Source organism: Solanum lycopersicum, chromosome 10 (genome assembly GCF_036512215.1).
Source record: "Solanum lycopersicum chromosome 10, SLM_r2.1".
Classification (NCBI taxonomy): Eukaryota; Viridiplantae; Streptophyta; class Magnoliopsida; order Solanales; family Solanaceae; genus Solanum; species Solanum lycopersicum.
Genome location: NC_090809.1, coordinates 11,596,208 through 11,606,712, shown reverse-complemented (window position 1 = coordinate 11,606,712; position 10,505 = coordinate 11,596,208). Strand labels below are relative to the sequence as shown.

The 10,505-nt window shown below is 32.9% G+C and overlaps 1 long non-coding RNA gene across 2 annotated transcripts; it reads left to right on the top strand.

Moving 5' to 3' along the window:
• Positions 1-3,155: 3,155 nt before the first annotated feature.
• LOC101245004 (uncharacterized) lies at positions 3,156-7,132 on the top strand. 2 transcript variants are annotated; one of them, XR_743454.4, is made up of 4 exons: positions 3,156-3,281; positions 5,893-6,018; positions 6,096-6,365; positions 6,731-7,132. It is a non-coding gene; the product is annotated as an uncharacterized lncRNA (long non-coding RNA). The 2 variants fall into 2 exon arrangements; XR_003243944.2 differs by having other exon boundaries at positions 6,649-7,132.
• Positions 7,133-10,505: the final 3,373 nt, after the last annotated feature.

The following is a 10,505-nucleotide window of genomic DNA, read 5'->3' as shown; positions in this document are numbered from 1 at the left end:
GAGTCGATTTTCAGTACCCAATTTCAGATTTTCTAAGTGTTTTGAAACGAGACCCTGCGACGGTCCGTCGTGCACTTGACGGTCCGTCGTGGGATCCGTCGCTTCTGCCAGTTTTTCCAGAATTGAAGTCTGTTGCTCAAAACGACTAAACAGGTCATTACAGTATGGATGGATGGATAAATAAATAGATAGATGGATGGGTGATGTATGATAGATAGAGACATAGATAAATATATGGATGGATTGATTGATACGAAGATTTATTGATAGATATAGGGATGGAGGGATGAATAGATAGATAGATGGACTGTTTTCCTACAAATTTTTGGGTATGAAGGAAAATATTTTTGATGAAAAATGTTATTTTAGAAAACGTTTTCCTAGAAAACATGTCGATTTTTGTCTTATTTTCTTATGTTTGGTTGGTGCATAGAAAATTTTTTGGCAGTAGAAAACATTTATTAAAATTAAACTTATGTTTTTTTTAAAGGGTTGGAGGGCTGGTAGAGGAATGACTGGTGGGGGGGGGTAATAAATTAAAAATTGAAATTAGAAATATCTTTTAAAAAGAACTTTTAATATTTTTTTTATGGAGGGATTGGTGGTTGTGGTAGGGGGATAGGGTAAAAAAAATTGAAGTTAAATACATTTATTAAAAACTAGCTTCAAATTGTTTTTTTTGGAGGCAGAAAGGGGGGGGGTGTTGGGGAACTTGTTTGAGCGCAGGGATAAACTAAATTGATTTTCTAAAAAAAACAATTAGTATGAAGTTGGAAGGGACTTTTGGAAAATGTTTTCCTTAAGTCTTGAAGGGAAGTATTTTTTCTCCTTAAATTTAAGGGAAATGAGTTGATTTCGAAAATATTTTCCAAAATATATAACCCAACCAAACATGAGAAAATCATAAAACATTTTCCTTCATACCAAACACACCCTTATATTATAATTGAAATTGAGATAACAAAAATCTTTTCGCTAAGGTAACTAGACTTATTTGCCACTTTTTTTGGTTATGAAATCTATATCAATTTAATCTATTGAAAATAACATAAATCTCAATACTAAGGTAACTAACCATATCTGATTATTTTTGGTAAAGAAATCTGTGTCTATTTATTCTATTGAGATTTTGAAACACTATACAATGAATGACGCATAGAATCAATTAACAGATAAAACGCAAAATCATATTATTTTCAGTTTCATCATGAGTAACTTTCATCTTTTTGAATCTATTGTTGTCCTTCTCCTTCTAAATACATCAGTAGAAGTTGCAGCTATTAGAATTGAGAAAATTTCAACCAAATCGTTAAAGGTGAAAGAGATTTTTCGATAGTTTATGGAGTAAAAAACTTTTTGATCCATGCGCACATTTCCTTTGGTGCCAAATCCAATATAACCATGGTGGCGCTCCAAATTCTGGAGAATTTCTCAAATACATTTGCTACACTCAAACTCAATATAACAAACAGTTAGCAAATGAAAAATAAACTTTATAACATGTAATAAAGCCATAGGCATATGCATTACAATTAAATGGAGCTTGTTTCATTATATTAAATTAATACCTCTTATTATTTTTATTATATTAATATTATTATAGATATTTTGTTATTTATAGTATTTGTAATTCTTAATAGGTAATTTTAATTTTTGTAATATAATGAATGTTAACAAAATTTGTTGTTTACTAGAAAAACACTAGACACATATATTATATGTGACATAAAGTTCAATCATGAATGATAAAATTAGGAAAAAGTATTTGATATAAATAAAACAAAATATTAAGAGTGTGACATGACATCTCTCATCTCCAAACATTGACATGTATCTTTTTCTTGTTTATTTGGGCTTTTTTTCTTATTCTTATGATCATTGAAATTTATGAAAAATAACTTATTTCATTGAATAAATCATAGTGATATATAATTAATATTAAACAAATTATTTATAATCCCTCTATTTCAATCAAATATTAATATAATATTATTTTGGATGTGGTTTATTTTAAATCTATTTTAAAAAATGTATACTCATCAAGCTAAGAGATAGTAACATGACAAATATATTTTTCATCTTGTGCTCTATTTGAATGAGACATAATACTATTTTTTTTCAATCAAAATGTGATGTATGACGACTCTCAAATGCACACCTTAAAACCACATAAAAGAGATGGTAATCGTGGCAAATAAAAATATCCAACTAAGATTTGGAGTCGAACCCTATAGAGAATGGTATATCATAGATTATTTTATCTAGACATTTGAATTGTAAAATCATTTAGCGTAATTAATAAAAACTAGTGGGTGGATGATGATGAGTCAGGGATTTTGACTAATTTTGATCTTATTATCCAATATTTTAGAGTCCTCAATACCTATTTCATGTTCTAAACTTATGTTAAAAAGCTTATTTTCAGTAGTGAAGGCAAAAGAGCAAGGAAGGGGCATTACTGGGCATGAATAAGCGAAATAGTTTATAAAGTTGAAGAAAATAATGGTTTCTACTCGCCAATGCTGCTTAACAAGCCACCTGGTTTACCTTTAGCTCATGAAAATTTATAGCAGGCCAAACCATAGATAAGACAAACTCGATGATAAAAAAAAATGGTTTGGTCAGGCTCTATAACACCTTAGAATCTAGTAGGTTAAGCTAGAGCTAAGTGAGAAGGGAACAATCAAGGAAGGTAGCTTCGATATCCCTCACCAAGCCATGCTAACATCCCATGAACACCATGACGCCTCATGGTAAGGACCATGGTCCATGGTGATGGGCCTCGTGAGCTAGGAATTATCTAGCCCAAGATGTCAAAGCTGAGACCCTCCTACATGAGTCACTAGAATGTTTGTAAAGGGCCATCACAGGGTCGTGAGAGTGGTCCTGGCCTTGAGTTAGAATTTTTATAGAAAAGAGATGACAAACCAAGCCACTGGTTAAGGGACGAAGAGCTCTGGTATGAGCTGTGTGACTATGGACGAACTGTAGTGCCTTTCATGTTAATGGTTCGACAATTTTTAGTTCAACGATTTTTGGGTCTTTTCCATTTTTAACTATACGAAAGCTATGTCGTTTTAATCAAGACTATGACCCCTATCTAAGTGATTTTAACCCCAAAAAACACCCAATCAATTCATTATTTAAAAAACCCAAAATAATTCCCAAAGTCTTTCTCTCAAGTATTTTTCTCCCTACAACTTGAAGAATAAAAAAGAGTTAGAGCTAGGATCAAGTTAAATTCTCAGCTCCTTAAGAATTTTGTGTGGCTTGATATCAAGGTATGACGAATTTTTATCCATGGAATTCTTTCTTCCATTATGTCCCCAAGATTCCCAAATTGAAAAGTATAATTCTCCAATATGAGTTAGGAGTTTCTTCTATATTTTTTGGTATCGATGAATGTTTATCCAATTTATTGGATTATCATTGCTTATGATTTTATTGATAGGATTACATGTTCTTAGGAAGAATTACATGTACCTAGGCGTTATCTATATCTAGAAAGATGAAATTCATATTATTGGGTTTGATGCCATGGAAGGAATAATTATTAGTTTAGATGTATCCTTATAGAATCGATGGATTACGACTAAAATTTCCTTGAGATAGAGGCTGATGAGATAATATGATATTGATTGGTTGAGAGTGAGCCAAATTTGATTCTTATGAGATGTAAACTTGAGATTAAAAATTCTATTATGAATTTATGATAGAGATGTAGGGATTGAGATTAAAAATTCTATTATGAATTGATTATTTAGATGTAATTGTTGTGGAAGAGATAATTCTCATATAAATTGCTTATGTATTAATGTGAATGGTTTTTTTACATTCTATGATTCTAGGTTGAAAGGATATATCACCTTAAATTAATCTAAGAACTTATGAGTTATGGTGATAATACCAAGTTTTGATTGGTAATGTAATACCTTTCCATGGATTGTCAGAATTTGTAATTTAATGTCTTTCCAATTATGCTTGGATTGGTAACGTGACATTTTCCAGGGATTACTTGTATTTTTAATGTGATACATCTTCATGGTAGCTTGATTTGTGAGGAGATGATACCTCTTCATGGTATCTTTTATTGCTAAGAAGAGGATGCATGTTCATAGTAGCTTGAATTGGTAAGGAGATGATAACTCTTCGTGGTATCTTGGATTGTTAAGGAGATGATGCCTTATCATGGTAGCTTTTATTGGTGAAATGATACCTTTATATGGTATATTGAATAGGTATAATTATATCCTCTTCCATGGACAATGACTTACCTTGGATCGGAAGGCAACATGCCTTCCATAGATAATGATAAACACTAAGAATTGAAAAATTCTCACATCAAGTTATCATAGTTATAATGAAATAGATTACTTCAAGGAAGTACCGTAAATATGTCTTAAGATGATATTCACTTGCATTGATCTTAGTTTATGAATTATGTTTTTTTAACTCTTATGCTTATGTCAATATTTATACAAGCTATACTTTTTAGTACATTTTTATACTAGAGCATACTTTTTCTCACACAAACTTAAAGAAGTTTCTAGCTACAAGGAAACAAATAATAGTGGTGTCTACATACAAGGTGGTGTTGATGGTACAGGACAAACTATTGAATTTTATGGTGTCATTCATGAGATTGTAGAACTTAGATATTCAGGTTGGCAAGAAGATTGTATTATTTCAGTTTGAGTGGTTTGACCCATCACAAAGAGGCACAAAACATGACCATCAACATAATATAATTGCAGTTAAGCACACCAGGAAATACAGAAGTTATGATCCTTTCATCATTGCCCAAAATTCCAAACAAGTGTTTATGCTTCATATCTATTATATAGAGACAAAATTGATTGGTTTATCGTTATCAAATGTAGGCTTGTGGGAAGAATTAAAATCTACAATGTCTTAAATGTGGCGTAACAAAATGATATTGCAATTGTTCAACAACAAGTTGATGTTGAATTGGAAACTACACTAGAACATCCTCAACACATATTAGACGATGTATTTAATGATGAGATACTAATTTTTGAGAAAGAAATGTTTGAGAATGTGAAAAATGAATCATTTGATGAAGAAGAATGAGAGGATAATGTAAGTGAAACAACTGAGGAGGAAGAATGGGATAATGATGGAATTGAAACAAGCGAGGAAGAATAGTGTTGAATGAAGCTAGATAGTATATATGTAAGTTACTGGATTTTGCAAATTTTATTGAATTTTTGAATTTTTAATATATAAATTTTCGTATAGATGTCATCAGACGGTGAGAATGATATACATCGGGATCATCTTTGAGTTAGACAAACTAAACTAGCTAAAAAAAAGTCTAGGAGATTAATAGATTCTGATGATAATGCAATATCTATTTCTACTACGCTAGAGTGCATAAGCCATGAGAGACATGCACTTTTTGTGCCGTTTGGTACGGTGGATCCCCAAAAATATCATCCTATTTTCCGTCAACCAGTCGGTGCTTGCTCTACTTCACAGGCATTGCCTTAAGTGCGCTATGAGGACCTACCTTTACAATTTATTCTTTGGTGAAGACCCTTATCAGCAGGTACTCCACTCCCACATGTACATCTCCTAAGTTATCATCCATTAGGATTAGAGATTCTAGTTGGTACGCCTCCATAGACTCAGTGTTATAAGCATGTATCAGCCACAACTATAACTACAACTACAACTACACCTAGTGCTACTCCATATTATGGGATGTAGCCTCTAGTTCATGTCCAAAAGGACAGAGTTGGTAGAGTCATGATTGAGCCAGATGAGTCATCGTAAGTTTTTTTTTGTAATGTATTTGTTAGATTATTATATTTATTTCTTATACTTTAATATATTTTTCATGAACTAACATATTTATTGTCTATTTTGAAGGTGGTGTCCATCAAAGAATGTTGTCGTGTCTTTAAAAGAAAGTATTAGGAGACAATATACACAGGCTTATCACTCCAGGGGGAGATTCCAAATGGTATATTCCAGACGATGTTTAATAACTTTAAGGTATACATTTTTAAGTTATATTTAGTATACATTATTTTTTCTACTATGTCTATGAACTTATTAATTTTTTTATTCAGACTATGTGTACTTGGGAGACGAGATACAATCAAGTAATTTTGACCAAATTAGAGAGGAAGGCATCTGCAAGACTGTCTGCCTGGCTAATGAATGTACGGATGATGGTGAACACCTGCATTGGATGTTACCGCATGTTCATGATGAACTAGGTCTGTATTGGAACATAGACAAGTTTAAGGCAGTATAATACCAAGACAAAAAGGCTAGAGGCAGTCTTCAGGGTGGCTTGTTGCACACCGAACTCCTTTGGAACAATTGCAAAAGATATGGTTAGTTCTAATTCAAACTTCTAAAAGAATAATAATTTGATTCAAATAAATCGTTATAAGTTTCAATTTTTTATTCATTGGAAAAAGAATTGGGGCGCACTCCCATTGCGCCGGAGGTTTTGAAGAAGACTCATGTCAGGAAGAAAGAAAATGAGTCTAATCCGGAAGAGAAAAGTCTCGAAGAGACGTTTATGAGTTATTTATTATTAATATTATATATTAAAAGTGAATATATTTATAATATGTATATATTTTGATTTTAATTTTAACTTTTAATATGCAGAGTCACTTTCAGGATTACATCGCTCATTATATAGATAATTCAGTTTAAATGAAACCTCAACTTTCCACCTAAATTTTGACAGAAAAGCTGGTAGGGCGGACACACAAAGGTAGAGTATGTGGTCCAGGATCTCGGGACGATGCAAGATGACTCAAGTCGGACTTACAAGGAATTGGGTCGTCTAGTCAAGTTGAGGCACTTGACAGTCTTTAAATTGTTGCTATGTCTGATCAAATAGCTAAAATTACAGCAGCACTAGCAAAGACGAAGCAGAAGAGAGTAGCTGAAAAAGAAACCATGAGTGCGACTGTTCCACAAATCAAAGAACAAGTGATGACACCTACAACGACAGTTCTTGTGATGACGATGATTCTGTGGGCACATTTTTTTTTATATAAATTTGAACATATACAAAAATTTGAAATATTTTGTAAATATTTAAATTTTGATTTAGATACTTTCAAATGTTATTTTATGTTTCTTATTTTTTGTTGTGTAGATTGTTTATATAATTTTTGTGTTTGATTAAGTTGAGTAGTATATATAAATTGGATTGAATTCAATTTGCAGGTGGGCAGCTAGTTTCTGTTGTCAAAATATTTACAGAATTAACGATGAACAACATGGTTTTATCCGTCACTTTTTTGGTTTTTAATTTTTTTCAAAAAACCCAAAAAAATGAAGGATATCATCTTCTATGTAACATCTCCCTACAAGAAACGACTAGAAAAGACTTCAAGATTTGAATATACTTATTTTTGGAAACAATAAGAAAATCTAGAAATATTAAGTAAGTTAAAAAGTGTGTTTTTGTTGACATAAAATAGTCATAACTCCTAGATCTTGATGAATTAGGAGTAGTTCTTGATATGGTTGGAAATACCTTAGACTAATCTTTCCAACGCCAACGAGTTTTCCCAATTTCGATTTCGTATGAGTGACATATGACTTTTGGAAATTGGGTTGTTTGATAAAAAAAAGTTCAATCCATATTTGGGAAGGGTGAAGTTGTGTGTTCCTTACCTAAGTTTTCTTTCAATTTCTAAAGATTTAGAATTCACGATAGGGCTTGGAGAATGGAGAAAAGAGGAGAAAACCAAGGAATTGTCAAGAACGCTCAAGCTTTGCGTGTGGAATTTGTCAGGGGTGATCCCTAAAAAGGTATATTAGATCAAACAGTGTTGGGTTATTTTACCCACAAGCCAATTTTGTTTAATTAAGTGAATATAAGCTATTTTGAATTTTAAGAAATTGAATTCTTGAAGAACATGGTTGAAGTTTTCGTTGAATTCCTGATAGTTATGTTTTAAACTTTTGAATCATGTTTTTGGGTGTGATATCGGGTGGAATCTATTGGGTATTGAGGGTACTAATGATCCTATGTGTTTCGGGAAATAACCATGGAAGTTTAGAGGGTTTAGACATGAAAAAGGAATGATAAAACTCGAGAACACCTGGTATAAGAGTTGGGCGCGGTGCCTCCCATTGCCCCAAGGGACAATCTTTGTCTGTAGGGACTTGGGGTGCTGCGCCAGCCAGAGAATCCCAGCCTTCTCTCTATATGATGAGGGCTAGCGCCCCACGCCTCTTAGAGCTACGGACGCCAGCTCTCCCCATCTTTCTATACTAGTGCCTAAGTGATGTACATAGGTTTCCTAGTTTAGTCTAACACTATAGGGTACATATATACATCATGAAATCATTCATAAGCAGGAGATCATGAACCTTGAATCCATAATACAATTCAAGGAAAGATAAGATCAAAGTCAAAGAACTTAGGAGTCAAGTCATGAAGTTAAGAAGCAAGTCAAAGCGATGTTCTTAAAGATTTTCAAGAGCCTTTAGAAATGTTTTAAGTTTGTTTTTGATATTCAAGTTTCAATTTAAGTAAAGATTAAAGAGATGAGTTCATTTCTCAAAAGTTATAAAGGAACAAATATTCCCTAAAAGTTTTTTTAAGACTTAAGTTTCAAGCTAAATAAAGAGTAAAGATGTTAAGTTCACTCTCTGAAGTCTATAAAGGAGATAAGTATTCCCTAAGAGTTTATAAATTCTTTCAAAAGGGATCATTGATTCCAAGAGAGCTTTTAAAGCTAAGTGTTTAGCAATTATCTCAACCAAGTGAAAGAAGTTGTTTTAAAAACACATAAGCTAAGTATAATTTTTGAGTAGTATTGAGCAGCAATATGGTGATACGAGTACATAATGACATAAGTCTCCATAAACCATTAGTTATCATGGGCATTAAAGGATCATACTTTTTAGATGATCACTTAAGTTAAACTAGTGGATAAACTAAGTTTAATAAGGTTTCATACTGATGGCAAGGTATGCGATGGTCCTTGGAAACATGAGGTAAATTGTTATACAATCACTTATTCTAATAATAATGGTTGTTGGTTAGACAATCTCCCACAAAACTAATATTAGTCTAAATGAGTAAAGTTAAGTTTGTTATTGCTTTATTTGAAATGAACAAAAATTGTTATCAGTTACTTTATAGGATTTTTATATATATATATATATATATATATATTTGTGTGTGTGTGTGTGTGTTTCTTTCACAATCTCTTTCAAGTCTATATTGTTTTACAAAACCAACTCGCATGCTCATAAACTCAATATACTGATACAAGTTGGCTTGCATCGTCTAAAGATGCAGACGCAACTAACTAGGATCCGAATCATAACTCAACTTATGGATTTTCCATTAGTTGAGGCGCAAAATACCCGATGTTTGATCAGGGCCACTATTTGAGGTCACTTTTGCATTAGCCACCCTCAACTTAGGCATTTGGCCTAAGTCGAGGTGCACATGTCCAAGGATGGACCAGGGCCAATACTGTAGATTATGGGAAAGTGAGTTAGAGGTTTTGAAAGAAGTGGTATCACTAAGTGTCAAAGTATTTGGATCAAATTGAACATTCATATAATTTGGTTGGATTCATTTAGGCATTTAGTGGAATGTTTAGAATAACGACCTATGATCAATTCATAGACTCTACAGTGGATTATCTTTGCAGGACTAACTAGAAAAGTTCTAAATTGGCACACACTACTTAAATTAAAAACAATTCTAACACTCTCTGTGCACATAGTTTCATTACTAGATTATCAGTTGGCCCATTTCAAGTTCTCTCTAGGTCATGAAATCAAGTTGGTTCATTATCATGTCATGATGAAAGCCAACACATTCAACATATGCTAGTCTATAACTTATAGCACTTTTTTTTTCAAAATTTGGATGGGTATCATTTTTTAACAAAACTATGATATCATGCTTCTACACACACACACACAATTAATTCCTAAACATGTAGGTTCAATAGAAATTAAGAAGCCTTTTTAGGAAAAAGAACATTGCAAGAAAACCCCAAGAGAGTGTTGTGAGTTGAATTAGTAAGAATTCACCTTATCACTCACAATACATTCACCCCATCCCCATAAAAATAAGTGAAATTGTCCCGAATGCATGCAAAACGGTAAAAATTAATGTATTTGGGTGAAGCAAACATGTGGCGCTCAGAGCCAAAGACTCACCAACAGTAAGGTAGGTTCGATTCCCCAGATACCACTTCAACACTAGTGGGCTAAACCATAGTAGTGTGCGCATCTCGAGGTGAAACACCTTTATTGATGCTCACAGCGATGGATAAAACACCCTTAATAGTGCTAACATCGTCTGCTCAGGTAGATAGAACCTCAGTATTGGGAACAAAACTTGAGGCCCTATAATCATCTCACGAACTCTTTGCTCCCTCATCTTCTTATCTCAGGCAAACTTTTTCTTAGCCCATTTTCTCGTTCCTGCATAGCTTCTTTTGGCCTCTTCTGCCTCCATGCGCTCATGTTTTCTA